The following is a 16089-nucleotide window of genomic DNA, read 5'->3' as shown; positions in this document are numbered from 1 at the left end:
TTCACCTCACTTATCCTTTCTCTCTGTTTCTTTCTTCCCCTCTTTCCTGTCCTGCCATTCCCCTGTTCTTCTCTTACTTCTTCCAGAGTACACCTCCCTACTCCTCTCCTCCTCTCCCTTTCCCTCTCTTGTCCATCTCCTCACCAGTCCTTCCCTTTGGCCTCTCCCACCTCATGTTTCACCCTCACCCTCCCTTTTCCCCGGGCCATACCACCTCCACCACCACCACCATCACCACTGCCTTCTCCCTTTCCATACCTACTAATTTTTTCACCATCATCTGCCCTGTCGTTTGTCATTATCTCTCTCTCTCCTTGTTGTTATATAAATCTCTTCTCTTCTGTGTTCCCCTTAGAGTTTTATTACCTTTGTCTGTCTTATTAGTTATGATTGTTATATGTAGTATGTTGCATCCATCATCTGCCTTTTCCTTTGTCATTACCCTACTGGACGTATAATTATAAAACTCTCTTCATAATGTCATTCTAGGTGGTTTTTATTATGTGTGTGTGTGTGTGTGTGTGTGTGTGTGTGTGTGTGTGTGTGTGTGTGTGTGTGTGTGTGTGTGTGTTTATATATATATGTTATCGGTCTTCATACAAATTACACTCGTGAAAAAGTTTGCCCCCTGTGTCTATAGCATCACCATTATCAGAAGGGTCAGGGGTGCTTTAACCCACACCCCAGGCAGTGAGTGAGTGGCCTCTGCCCTGTATTCACAAAATCCCTTAGTTCGCTAACATTTTTTTTTTTTTATTCTTGCTACCTCCAGACAAGCTTTCCCTGCTTAAGGATAGACGTCATGGCGTGAAGATTTTAGTGGAGTCTTGATTTAACCTCTCTGGCTCCAAAAGACTCTCTAGAACTTGATAAAATTGTCAGGAAATGGCAAATAATAATAAGGAGGACGAAGTTGGATTAATGGGGTTACTCAGGTTTTTCGATAATTCTCAGCACAGTCAGTTATTGATTTCGCTTTCTTATTATCATATTTTTAAGGTGTTATTTACTCTAGTTAGGCTGTGAAGGTTTTTGCAGTTTTAATAAGGTAGAAACGATAACATACCTCATACGCAACGTCATCTCAAGAAATTACTCTGGTTTAGTTATAGATGTTTATAGATTTATTGAGGTAAGACAGAAGCCTAAGATAGCGTACGCAGCTTAGGTTCAAGGATTTTTCAGAACTGGTCCTGAGGGGGAGGGGAACCTTTGTCTAAGAGTAATTCGCCCCTTGAGGTCATCGGAGGTCGCACTTTGTGACTTCTGGTTCCCCTTAGTGTAGTATTAGCAGGTAAAAATATATCGTGATTGCACGGTAGGCGAGAGGAAGAGATGTCTGCTGAAAGGAAATATGGTTGGCCAAATGATGTCGCAGTTTCACGGGACTGGAGTGAAAGAGTTGTCACGTTGAAAGGAATTACAATAGAGCAAAAAGGACGCCCTAACTGTATAGAAGAAAATAGGTCTGTTGCAGAAATTATATATAGATGGGGAATTTAGATCGTAAAAACATAGGGCTTGAGTGAAATAAAGGTCGTGGTGAAAAGAAATACGGTGAGTCAAGCGAATATCGTAATTATATAGGAATCGAGTGGAAAAGATATCTGTTCAGAGGAATCTTATGCATGACAGAGATATATCATAATTACCAAGGAGGCTTGTGCAAAAAAGGTGCCTGTCAGAGGAAATAATGGGGAAAAATGAATCGTGATAACATAGAACTTGATTGCAAAAGATGTCCATTTAGGGAAACACAGTGTGGGACAAAAATATTTCGTCATCGCATAGGACTGAAGTGCAATTGATGACAGCTGAAAGGAGAAAACTGTGGTTCAAAAGTTAAGACACGTTTTAAAATGAATCCTGATTTCCACACACATTTTCGATTTCGACCCTTCCTTTATATGTAGAGAGAAATATATCAGTTGAACTGTATTATTTAAAATTTCGAGACTTAATCCATACGCTAAGAGGTGTGTCTCTTAAGTTGAATGACATGTGGTTTTAGAAAGACTTTAATTAATCTTACAGACACCTAGCCCCAATTCTTATCGGAAGGAAACTCCCTAACACCATTTCCTAAGCGATTTATTTTTAGTACATCTTACTGTTCCATTTTGTCACATAATCCTTCCAGTACCGCCATACTGTGCATAAATAAAACGTACAGAGGTATATTAACCAGCCATATCCAAAAATTAATCGCTGAGGAAGAGGTGTTAGGGAGCTGCCTTACCTGACAAGAATTCGGGTCTGTCACTCTGTAGGGATTATTAGGGATTGCGTCTAAACTCGCTCCCTTGATCTCTCCTTCTGAATAAAATCTGGCAATAACAAAATCAAAATACATAAGGCGTCATCGTACTGAAGAAAGCAAGAAGTACTGATATCACTTCTACCGCGCTACCGAGAAATTGAGGGTAACGAAAAGCACCCGTGAAATGCCGAAACCTCCTATAATTTTCGCCGATTTATGTCACGTGCCGGAAACAGGGAAGACTTGGCGCTTTTTTCACTCTCAGTTTCATGATATACTGTCCTGTTTTATCTTGTTCTTCCTGCGTATAGACGACTATATTTTTCCTAGGATGGCTTTTTCGAGTAGGAGGAAGAGAGAGAGAGAGAGAGAGAGAGAAGTGGCTGAGGGACATCTGTTGTGGGTGGCGGCGTCAAACTCTGGCATTTATCGTTTTTGCATGTAGACAAAAAAACGGAGAATTACAGTGTACTTCATGCCACAGTGACTCCACCATGTAACGCTTGTTTGGCCTGACGTAACAAGCAAAGCTCCGTGAAATCTGAGAGAGAGAGAGAGAGAGAGAGAGAACTTGGTGTGTGTTTTACAGGGTCCTCCGTAAATAGCGCCCCACTTGACAGTACCTTGTGTGTTGCGGGAAGGGCTCACTCTGCTGTTATTTGCCTGGGTGTGGCAATGAGGTTGGAAATAGATAAATGATATAAATTTAATAAACATCTATAACGCTGACTAGGCTGTCCCTCTAACACCCGAAAAATCGCAAAGTGGAATGGAAGTGGAAGGTCATAAATAGCCAACCTGTATTTTGAGAGGCGGTGGTCAAGTGGTTAGAACGTCCCAGCTGGATCCCGGATAGAGTACAAGTTTTTTTCGATCATGTATTGCCACTTATAGAAGTACAGAAGTAGCTCCTACTCCTCTAAGGGGGACTCATGGAATAGGCTGTTACCGTTTTAGTGTTTCTTTATCTCACCTTCCCTTTAGCTTTAGTGCTGACTGTAGATTTAACGCTGCGATTGAACTTTTAGAGAAATATAGTGCGAGTTGTGGTTTCTGAATAACCCCCTTGACTTTCCTACAGTTCTGTCTTTACCTACAGCCGCATTACAGAACACAGTGCGACTTGTAATTTCTGAATCCCGTCCTGCAGTTGTGGCTGTACTTAATGCTGCTTTACAGGAATATATTGCTAGTTGTGGTTTTAGAATCTTGAGCACAGCTACTGAAATCTGTGTATTACGCTTCTCGCACTGTTTTCACACTCGCACAATTCACTTCTCCCCCACCACCTCTTAGCTGTCGTTTCTCATGGTCATACCCCTCATTCTCATACAGTCCGTTGCGTGAGTCTTTTGCCAGAGCTGCCATCAGTGTTTACCCTTGAACATGTTTCTTTCACAGCTTATTTTTTTCCCTTCCGTGGGATGTCGTCCTTTTTTGTTATGTTATTGTTATTTTATTCAGCTTAAGAGACATTTGTTGGTTTGAAGCAGTTGAGTTTGGCTCTGTACAAATTCATGTTCACACAGGTTTGCTTGTCACACCCACTGCTGAGAGCTGCCACATTCTTTATCTTTCCATTAATCTTCCGCAAGTTGAAAGAAATCATTTGATGGTGGAAATAATATTAATGATAAAAAAAAGAAAAAAAAAAGAGCTTAACCGCACTGAATTGGTTAATGGCTATTTCTTACTCCCTCACTACGAGATGCTTCACATGAGTTGGAAAAATCGTCTAACAGTAGCAGATGTCAGATGTAATTAATGACGTCATCCGGAAGGGATTAGAACTCTGTTTTCCACCCAGTCCCGTATCACTCCGGTGCTGGAGAACAACGCCTTCATGTGGTGGAACAACCGGACGGTTCGACATGCTTGATTATACAAACGTCCATCAATTTGTTCCTTTATCCCTCAGAAAGGGGATGGTGGACTTCATAAAAAGGACAGCTTCAGCCTGCAGTCAGCCGGGTTCCCTTTCAGATAAGCCTGGTGCCAAAGCAACAACAATCTCCTCTAACACATCCTCATCCCAACCCCATCACGCCCTTCTTGATGTCTCCCTCGTCTCCCTGCAGCATCCTCTCCCATCTTATCCTTTTCATATCCACTGTATGCTTTTTGTCCCAACAATTACGAGCCATGAAATTCTTGTCTGTAGACTTTATACAGCAGAACTCTTCCGGCGCCTCTGCGTGCGTGGCGGGGAAGCTGCGTGGTACAGTTGGGGTCAATAGTTCATATACACTATCTCGAAACTGTCAAAATCATGTGAAATCTGGCCAGACTGAGAGGCACATGTTCACTGTCATAACCCAGTAACATCCTGCTAAATAAACTTGTATATATTCACAAACGTAGTGGGATCTTAATATACTAACTTAGATCTGTTCATTAAACCCGGAAAGATCTTGCAAAACTAACTTAGGTATATTCACAAAAGGCATTGAAATCTTGCTACTCTAAACTTGTGAACGCTGTCAAAACCAACGGATATCTTGTGGAATGGAAAGAATACTATCTCTCTCGATTAGCTGGAAGCCGCACACGTGTGAAAAGAATTATTGATCGCAGCTAAACTCTCATGTTGCTCAGAGGACTTAAACTGTTTCGTGTGCAAGAGAAAATGCTTAAAACTTTGGATTCTCTGGCCTTTTCTGTGACCTCACGCTCCATGATGTGTGTGTGTGTGTTTGTGTGTGTGTGTGTGTGTGTGTGTGTGTGTGTGTGTGTGTGTGTGTGTGTGTGTGTGTGTGTGTGTGTGTGTGAAAGAGAGAGAGAGAGAGAGAGAGAGAGAGAGAGAGAGAGAGAGGTAAAGTGTTTTTCAATTATTATATATTTTTTTTTTACTAGAGAATACGTGTTAAAAATCTGCACTCTTGCCCTGTTCTGCGACCTCACGCACTCTTGACATAATATTAGGAGAGAGAGAGAGAGAGAGAGAGAGAGAGAGAGAAATTCAAGGCAAGGTTATCTAATTTATCGTCCTTCCCTGACTCTCTTAGGGTACTCAGAGGTCCTCGAGGTGTAAAGAACGACCTTCCTGTTATTCCCATGCTGTCTCATTTACTCATTACTCACAGGCTGTCTCCGTTACTCATCACTCACAAAGCATCACATTTACTCGTCTTCATCACACCTCGGACCGTAAATTAGAAGGTGGGTTGTGAATTAGTGGATGTCCCTGTCACGGTCTGAACCAGTCATTATCTTGGGATTACTATTTACTGCAGCGTTGAAATTACCAGGGAAATAAATAATGCTCTTTTCATTTTAAATTGACTAAAATTGCCGTCTCTCCATCATAGATGCCGAGATGCAACAGCAGAGTAATAAAGATATGATAGTCGCGAAGAAATGCAATGAAAACAGTGTAATGCTGTAGCGCTCTGTTTCTGCAACTTTGTGCCATAAGCTGTGCAAGGACAGAAATTGGGATGTTAAAACCATAGAACTGTAGTCATGATGCTAGATTGGATAGCTACATTTGGATTCCCTGAAGGTTCCACACAGTTATTTGACTTGTTTTAATGTTAATTAATATTTCCTAGCGCGTTGAAAGTACCGAGATTGGATTACTACTTTCTGGTTGCATTAAATTTACCACGTAATTTTTAATCCTGTTCTAAGCTTGATTGCTACTCACAGCAGCGTTGAAATTAATTAAAGATTAAATTACTCTAGAATGGGTAATTGCGTACGGATGCCTTGAGATCACCACCATGAAATACTGTTATCCTGATTCCTTAATTCAGACAAGAAATGTTTTTAGTTTTGACTTTGATTGGATATTTCGATCTATCTTTGTTTTTCTGTAAATCGCAAGAATCGTTCAAGGTGTAAAGGGAAATGCTTAGATTATCACAGAAAGAGTATAGGATGATCTGTACTAATATAACTTCATATGTCCATTGCTGCTACGATTAATTAGCCAGACGATTTAATTCAGTTTATTTGGGACCTTTCAGTTCAAGACTTTTTTTTTTTTTATGTATTCACGATATTGTCAGACGACTGTACTCAGATTAGAGATGACCCCTCGAACTGAAACGAGTCTAACCACCCGATCATTTACATAGAAAAGTAATTTCACAAACCTGGTTACTTCTATGACACTGAATTAAACTGCATGATAATCTTCAGTTCACATCTCATTACTTCTTCACAAGCAATTAGTGATACCCAGGCAGACTGCACTCAAACGCAATGTGATAGTGAAATAAGCGTGTCTGTTGAGTGCATCCTGTGAGGTATGTAATCAAGCAGCGTTACCTGGCATAAATATGTTGTTCCACCTCATCACGATTCTTAATTTGAGGTCAGGAGGATACGGATAATTTTTTCCCTTAACCCCCTCAGTCCGATGACGTGTTTTGTATTTTGTTATCTATTACCAGTGTATTTTATTAACCATAAGGTAGATTTTTCGAACTGGAGGGGTTGGATATAGCCTTTATTAACACCTGTCATTATTGAAGATCTTTCCCAAGCTTAATAAAACCGACTGACGGTATCAAAAATAAAATGAAGTAAATATGACGTCCCCGAAGTGAAGGACTAAATACAGAAAATCAGATTAATATGATATGTGAATCAGGTTAATGCATGAATGAGGAAATTATATGTTTTAAGAGACCACGATAATCAGAGCATCACGTCACTGACCAACGTGAATCAGGTTATGAGGTGAATCAGCTCTGTGCACGTGAAAATGAGGATTGATAGCTGAGTCACGTAGGAATCCATAAGCAAATATGTGTGGTGGTGCGTGCGTGTGTGTTTGGGGGGAGGGGAGGGTGTGTGTGTGGGGTTGTGTGTGTATGTGTTTGGGGGGAGGGGGAGGTTGTGTGTGTGTGTGTGTGTGTGTGACAGACAGACAGACAGATAGACAGACAGACAGACAGACAAACAGACAGACAGAAAGAGACAGAAGACAGGGACACGTAATCCAATCATAATTCACCTCACTCCCATCCCATTAATACCTTCTCCATCCCTCCTTCATCCCCTTCATCACTGGCCTTCAGGCGAACTCTCATCACCTCGCCGCCTCTGTGAGTCGAGAACAGAACACACAGACGAACATGCAGGTGTTGGCCTGTGTAATGTGGAATCTTTAGGCACTTCTTAGATTTGTCGGTGCTCATTACCTAGTCTTTTGTTTTTGCTGTTGTTTTAACCCCGTGATATTCGTGTAATTCGTAGGACTTTTTTCTGTCATCAAAATTACTGTTATAATCTATACGATGCCCACATTGCTATGAGAAACTTACTTTTTTACTTATTTATTTATTTTTACTCTGAACATTGGCCCCGAAGCATATTCCTGAAAGCCCTGCAGTTCTTTTATGCGCCAGCGAATAACCTCACACATCCCCACATAGGATAGAGAAATAAAATATTAACAGTTATGAACTACAACAGTTAACCCATTTACCTCAAAAACATTGTATTTATTTCATCCTTGCTGCTTCTAGGCGAGTATATTGGGAGTAGCAAGAGTCAGTTAGTAAGACAAAAGTTAATGGTCTGTATTTTAACCCTCCATTTCTTAAAGTCTCTCTTAAATTCCTAGAGACAGAAAGCATAAATTAGACAATACGTGATGGGAGTGGAAGGGTTGATTTGATTGATATAGCTCGTAAGTGTCTCAACCCGGATGTAACGTATCCCATGATTCAGAGTTACACTTTCCGGTGCGTTACTTTCATACACTCCCTTTAGTATCATCGCTAGCCAAGACACACTGCTTCCCATGTCTTCCTTCTCTCTCACAACCCTTTCTCTCCCTCTCTCCCTCTCTTCTCTCTCTCTCTTTCCCTCTTCTCTCTTATCCTTCTCTCTCCTACCCCCTCTCTTTTCCCGTCTATCTTACCCCTGTCTCTCGCCTTCTCTCCCCCTTCTCTTCTACCTCGTCTCTACCCCTGTCTCCCAGCCCCCAGCTCCCTCTCTCACTCATTCTTTTGCACCGCTCTTCCATCAGCTGCACAAACCATGGCGATTTTTATAACTCTGTGCACCAGGGTGCTGATCCCGCTAATGTACCGTACCCACAGCCAGCGCCTCCCCCCCAGCAGCTCTCACCATTAGTTCCAGGGATGTGGCCACGGTTTTGTCTTGGGGTGGGGGATGCGGAAAGTTTGTTGTGATTTATTGGAGGGGGAAAGTGGGGAATATGGAGGATTTAGTGGGGAGTATGGGGAGGAAATTGGGGAATATGAGGAGAAAATGGAAGTATTAAAGTGGAAATGGTACGGTGATGAGGGTAAATAGTACGTAGGAGAAAGTGGGGATGATCGGGTTGAAAAATCGGGAGTATGGGGAGAGAGTTAGGGAAGGGAGAACGAGGATGTGGGAGAATATGGAAATTAATGAGAGATATATGGGGAGACTTGAGAGATGAATGAAGGGTATGGAGAGATGAATGGGGAGTAAGGTGGAAAGAATTGAAAATATGATAAGGGAAGTGCAAACGATGTGCAGTTGTGAGGAGAGCTTGAATCTAAGCCGTCTTAGTCCTGATAATTTAAGCTATAGCAGAATACGCGTCATCCCAAGCAGCGTTTCTAAACAAATAAAACTAGTAATAGTAATAATAATCCTCCAGCCACCCCTTGAATTTAATCAGTGGCACTTCATCGCACGGCTTCCTCCAGGCAGAGTTCTACCACTATAATGCTTAGCGAGGCGTGAATTTCAATTTGTATATCATTTTGTATCACATATTTGACTCCTCATTTCCGCCTTCCCACAGCCTGCACCACTTACCTCCTCCCCTCTGCCTCCCCCCCATCCCTTCTCTCTTCCCTTTTCTCCCTCCCTCCCTTCCTGTCCCCCACTCTTAGCTCTGCCTTCCCCCTCGCTCTTTCCCCTCTCTCCTCTTCCGTGCCTCCCTACCTTCCTCTCCTGTGCCCCCTCCCTTCCTTCATCCCTCCTTTCCTTTTCCCCCCTCTCCTCCCCTCTCTTCCTCCCTCCTTCACCTCCTAAGTCTTACAGAGCGCTCATCCGGGAATTCTTTGTGAGGGTGAACGTATCTTGCCCCCACCTCGCGCCGGCACCCCCCCCCCCCAGTTTTTCCACAATGGAATAAGCACTCGGTTCCTCAGTCTCCGCTCTCATTACCCATGACCTATGCCACTTCACCCCCATCTCTCTCTCTCTCTCTCTCTCTCTCTCTCTCTGTCGTGTGTATGCGTTAAATTCTTGCTACCCACTCACATTCTACTCAGGCTAGGAGACCAGCCTGGTAGCGAAGGGATTAATTTTAAGGCTGTCTCAAACCTTCCTTCGCAAAAAGTCTATCCTGTACTGAGAAAAATCGTCTGGAAAAAGAGTTACGTCCTCGGATTGAAGGGGTTTTAGTGGGGGGGGGGGGAACGATTTTGTGGCAGGGGAAAGAAGAAGAGAAAAAAGTCCAGGAAGAAAAAAAAATCCAAAATGAAGAGCTGAAAATAATGAGGGTGAAGAGTTAGGAAATGATGGCGAAAAAACAGTAGAAGGAGGAAGGGCTTGGTGAGGCCACTAACGGAAACGGTGCAACGGGAAAGGTAGTAAGGAAGGGAGATTAAGTGAGGGAGGGAGCGGACGAGGGAGAAAATGATGAGGTGCGAGAGAGATCTGGCCAAAAATTTGTGTGAATTTGGAGTGGAAAATCTGTATCATCTTAGTGGATGTAGATGTTTGGGTAGCGTCGCTTATTTCTCGTCCGCGCTTTTGTCTCCCTCCCTCCCTTCTTTCTTATCTCCATTTTTTTTCCCTCTTCTGTCCCTCTTTCCCTCCCTTCCTCCATCAGTCCGTCTATTTTACCAGTCTCTCCTTCGCCTTTCCTTTTTCTTAATTTTCCTATACATATCTTTTCCCTGTTTTTCATTCCTTCATCATTCTATATTTTTTATTTCTTTTTTGTCTTTCCTTCCACCTTCCCGCATTTATTTCCCTCCTCATCCACCTTTTTTTCTTTCCGTCTTCTTTCCTTTTTTCTTTCTGCCATCATTCCAACCTTCCCACGTCCCCTTTCCATTTCCTTACATTCTTTATGTCATCCATTGTTTACCTTTTGTCGTTCTTTTCCTCGCTCCTTCCATCATTCATTAGTTACTTAGTCCATTTATTTCTTAGTTTTTTCACTCACTTACTCATTTTCCTTTACTTTTTTTCCTGCTTCAAATTTTTTCCTCTTCCTCTTCTTTCCTCCTCTCATCCCTTCCTCCTTCCCTTTTTTTCACCCTCCCTTCTTTCCTTCATTCCACATCAGTGACCTTTATTGTTATTCTTTCATGCATATTATTTAATCAGTCAGTCACCCCTTCCTTCCTTCCTTCCATGCATCAGTCCAGGTGTTGCCTTCGCTTTCATCGTATCAGACCAAACCGTGAACCTCAACGTTATCTTCACCGCCACACTACTTATTAACCATTTTCATCGCCACGAGAGAGAGGAGATAGAGGACGAAGACTGACAAATGTAAATAAAAGACAGGATGACGGAGTGATAAAGATGGGAGGGAGAGAAGGAAAGATGAGAGAGGGAATGACGATGATTTGGGGAAGAAGAGGGGAGCAGGAAATAAAGATTAAAGATAAGGGAGAATATAAGAAGTGAGATAAAGAAAGGGGGAAAAGGACTTAGAAAGTGGAAAAGGAAGTTGGCAGCTGGATGAAGGAAGAAAAAACTGGAAGAGAGTAGAAGGTGAGAGATCAGAAGGTAACAAAAAGAAATACCGTATGAAAAAAAAAGTACTGTATATGTGGGGGAAGAAAAGGGGAGTTAAAAACAAAAGGAGATAGAAGTGAACGATCTGTGGTAGGATTAGTAAGAAAGCTGAAGGTGAGAAATAACAGGAGGCAAAAACGATGAAGGGAAAGTTAAAATTGTTGGAGGAAAAACATAAAGAGGAAAAAAGAATTTGAGGAGGAGCGAACAGACAGGAGGAGTGTTTTATAAAGAAGGGAAGAGAAGTGAAAGCACTGAAGAGGAAAAAGAATAACGCAACAGGGCACGACGTTATAAATGACACAGCGTGAGAAGACACTACCACATGTCACTTTCACACCTCAGTGCTGCACTATACACAAACCATTGTCACTTACACACACTCCACAATAACATCTCACTGACAGGCCAAACACACACACACACACACACACACACACACACACACACACACACACACACACACACACACACACACACACACAGTACCTCACAATTACCTCACACAGCCACACACCCCCGTCCCCTACCACACCGAGACTTTCCTGTACACGCGCATGTAAAGAACGGTGGCAGTGCGGACCTGGAGAACTGTATAAAAGAGGAGCCGACTCAGCTATATCACACAACACTGCCTCCTGTCTGTTACCCCGTCACACCCCTGCCCACTGACCGACAGCCCCCGCCCCCCAAGAACCCCCTCTAAACCCCCCAGAATCTCACTCGCTCTCCCCCCCACCCTTACACCCCCAAAATCCCCTCTTTCTCCCCCTCCCCGCCTCTACACTCCCCAGAATCCCCCTCCTTCACTCCCTCCCCCTTTCCTACTCAACGCTTCCGCAAACTCAGGTGTGGTAAAACTACGATGTAAAAAAAAACACGTGTCGGACCGTACCTCTCTAATGATTCGTGTGCGCGATGGGGGTTCCGTAATCTCTGCTGTTAGTCCTCGGGGAAAAAGAAAGAAAAGGTAAGAGTGATTCAGGCTCTTAGTATGAGGTGCGGTTCCTTCTACTATTTTTCTTGGATATTTGAGTATATTTATCTTCTTCCTGACTTTTAATCCAGGTGGCTATGACATTTACAGTATATATATTACAAGGTCACTGAGTGAAGGCTTGGTACGTATATTCTGTGGATATTATTCTGACACTTTGAGTATGACGTACAGTTTCTTATAGTATCTGGCTTGGATTTTTTAAGACGGTTATCTTCTGCCTGTCGCCTAATCCCAGAGATGGTCGACTGTTGTTACGTGTATTCACAGACAGTTGTGTAGGTGGAGGAAGATGAAGTACTGTTATTGGGAGGAAATTATTCGCACACCAACGAATAACATGAATTTTCATGAGCTTCTCTCTTACTTACTGGCACATTTATATCCTGCCTGACGCCTATTCCCAAAGCTCATCCCAAAAGTCAGTGGTTTTTTGTGTGACTGCAGAAAAGTGAAGCACAGTGTATCGAAGGAAACTTTTCAGACTCACAATATTGATATGAATTTTGTAGCAATTTTTTAGTATTTTTCTTATATTTTTTTGTCACATAGAGTTCATCTATTGTGGCCTTATTTACGTCGATAGTTCATGAATGTGAAGCGTTGTTAATCTAGGGAAATAATTCTACCACGTACGAAAATTACATACAGTGGTTTCTTGTATGTCTTAAAAAAATTTTCTTGCTAGTATCTGTTCTCAGATGCACAATCCCAGAGTTCATCATCTTTGTCAGTATTAATCTAGACAACTGTTTGGCTGCAGAAAGACGAAGTTCTGCTAATCTGATTTTTAAAAAATCTCAGGAAGTTTTTATTACGTTCAGGGAAAACCGCATGTACTATCAAAAAAAACTCTTCAGTGTATTCTGCTATCGCTCGCTGCCTTTACTGAATTTTATTCATCCTCGCTTTGGGAATCTGAGAAAAATAAATGTAGACTTCCACACGCAGTTTGCATTCTCAGGAGGTATTTTTGTGGCGATAATTTAGAGTGATAATTATTTTGTCTTCCACAATAGGGCGTTGGAGCCAGTCATCACCTAATTACCAGCACGGTGGTTGCGATGGTCTTGTTAACTGCAGGCAGTTTGGTCGGAGCGCCGTAACCACCTCCTTCCTACTCAATTATACGTTTAAGTGCTGCGTTAGCCCTCAGTTATATCTCTTAATAATACCCGTCAGCACCCCAATGCCTCTGTAATATTTCCCTCAGCATCCCAGTGTCTCTGTTTATCCCTCAGTTCAGCCCTTCAGCAGCCCGATACCTCTCATTTATACTCTTCAGCTCCTCAGTACCTCTGTTATATCCCCCAGTTGTACCCCTACAGCTCCTCGTACGATGACTCTACTCACTCGCACAAAATCTTCAACGTGTGAGCGAAATTCCAGTAAAAGAGAATTAACTGTCCATCTCTCCCCCTCCCCCCTAACGACTCTCTCTCCTCCCTCCCAGCCGCTCCCCCGTTCCACCCTACCCCCTTGTCCGGCCTTGCGAATGAGTGTGTCTTGAGCGTGTTGGTCATGGTGAATGCGTCAGTGATCAACAGAGGGAGAGAATACCCGTTACTGCTGTGCTCACGTGATATAGGGGGTCTTGTGCGGCCAGTGGGGACCGTATTGTTTTGCACCCGTATTCTCGTCGGTTAAGCAAGCTCCCTAACTCCGTTTCCTAAGCGATCCATTTTGTTTATACCCCATACTGTCTTCTTCTGTGTTTCATAAATCCTTCCACTATCGCCATACCCTGAATAAATAACGCACAAAACGATATTTACCAGCCATTTCCAAAAATACGTCGCTAAGGAATATGTATTAGGGAGCATCCTTAACCCACAAGAATACGAGGCTTGAACCCGTATTCTTACCAGCTTTAAGACGCTTTTTGGCTCCTCTTCCTCAGCTTTAAGGCGCATTTTGGCACCTTTCCCTCAGCTTTAAGAAGGCTTTTTGGCATCTCTTCCTCAGCTTTAAGAAGGCTTTTGGCACCTCTTCCTCAGCTTTAAGAAGGCTTTTGGCACCTCTTCCTCAGCTTTAAGAAGGCTTGAGGCACCACTTCCTTAGCCATTGCGATATTAAGTGGCTGAAAAGTAATTTAGTCGCCACTTGTAGACGCGGTCCATTGGGCACACCACATGACCGTCGCTGCCAATGGTATCACAGAAGACCACTAAATATTCTCTTCACAAATTAAGTGATATTATCATGGAGTATATCGTTCATAATTCTCAAACATCGACATATTTGCCATAAAAAAGACACAACATTTCTTTTTTTAGCTAAGAGAGAGAGAGAGAGAGAGAGAGAGAGAGAGAGAGAGAGAGAGCGATTCATTAATTAACAAAAGCTCTTGATGAACAATAGCCTGGGAGATGAAGCATGGGACACTGAACTCAGGGGGACCACAAGCAATTTGAGCATCATCTAGTAATTTCGTGAGAGATCTGCTTTTATCATTATTATTGGTATTACCTTTATTATTGTCATTATTGGTGTTGTTTTCGTCATCATTATTGTCATCATTGTTGTCGTTCGTGTTATTCTCCTCCACCAAATCATCATTACACACACACACACACACACACACACACACACACACACACACACACACACACACACACACACACACACACACACACACACACACAACCCGCCAAGAGGGAACAGGTGCAGTAAACAAAATGACCATTACTCCCCAGGCCCTCTAAGCCCTACCCCCCCGACCCCCTCCCCTACACCTCATCTGTTTACCGCGGAGACAAACACGGAAGCTGTACACACACACACACACACACACACACACACACACACACACACACACACACACACACACACACACACACACACACACACACCATACATACTGTACATGCACACATTACCCCGCTACCCCACAACCACAAACTTCTACACACACACACATACACACACACACACACACACACACACACACACACACAGCCCCCCAGGAGAGGCGTGTGTGGTTTTGGCTGGCATAACTGTTTTCTTTTCAATACTTCTCTCCCTCACCTTTCCTCCCTCAGGCATCTCTCTCTCTCTCTCTCTCCATCATTGCTGTGCTGCGGTTCCCCTATTTGCATGGTTCCAGTGGTTTCTCTGAGGCTGCGGTCACCCCTGGCTGTGTATGGTTCCCTGCTGTTCTCTGGGTTTGTCGTAAAGGCTTTGGTTTTTCCTGGTTCATTGGCATCACGGTTTAGTTTTTCATATATTTTTTCCGCTTTTTTTTTTTTACAATGTGGAGATGGTAGGTTTTTGTCTTGTTTATTTTATTTGTTTATTTATTGTTTTTGTCATGATCAGGGCGTGAATATGCAAATGTGAGACTTCTTTCCTTAGATTTATAGGTTGTGTGTGTGTGTGTGTGTGTGTGTGTGTGTGTGTGTGTGTGTGTGTATACAGTATGTGTGCATGTGAACGACAGTCAGCATACAGTATTATTTTATGCTTCACACTTCAGCCACTTCCCCCCACCCCGCTCCTCCATCTTCTATCACAATGCAAGTGTTGCGTCTAGCGGCTGCCGTCTGTCACTGTGTGTGTGTGTGTGTGTGTGTGTGTGTGTGTGTGTTCTATATTTCTCTTCTAAGCTGAATAAGGAGTCATCCAAGTGAAGGGATTAACTTTTTGTCATAAAATCGCTGAATCCTCGAACACACACACACACACACACACACACACACACACACACACACACACACACACACACACACACACACACACACACACACACACACACACACACACACACACACACACACACGTCACTGTACTGAAGGAGTTAAGCCTCAAAGAAGACATCCCATTGGCTTGTGTACTTTTAACCTTTTACCGCTAGAAGGCCAGCAGTCGGGGTGTCCATTGTGATTCCTTTTATAAATATTTAGCGTCATTACCGCCGTGTTTGCAGGTGTCTATATAACGTGAGACGCGAGTTTGTTGACACTGTAATTTCGCCTGATGTACTGAGTGACGATGCCCGCGGAAGTCCTGATGGTAATAAGGGGCTGTAGGTCTTCACACAGCATAAAAGGCCATATATAACATCTCCTAACGCGTATTTACATTACTTCCTTCAAATAACTGGCTCATTCACTCTTACTCC

The 16089-nt window shown here is 42.9% G+C and overlaps 1 protein-coding gene across 1 annotated transcript in view; it reads right to left on the bottom strand.

The window, feature by feature from the left end:
* Positions 1–16089, bottom strand: part of LOC145408667 (uncharacterized) — a 42864-nt gene that overhangs the window by 25810 nt on the left and 965 nt on the right. The window lies entirely within an intron of this gene.

Source organism: Coenobita brevimanus, chromosome 78 (assembly GCF_032717465.1).
Source record: "Coenobita brevimanus isolate Jiangsu-jjx chromosome 78, ASM3271746v2, whole genome shotgun sequence".
Classification (NCBI taxonomy): domain Eukaryota; kingdom Metazoa; phylum Arthropoda; class Malacostraca; order Decapoda; family Coenobitidae; genus Coenobita; species Coenobita brevimanus.
The sequence above is the reverse complement of the archived record's forward strand: the minus strand, read 5'-3'. Positions and strand labels throughout refer to the sequence as shown.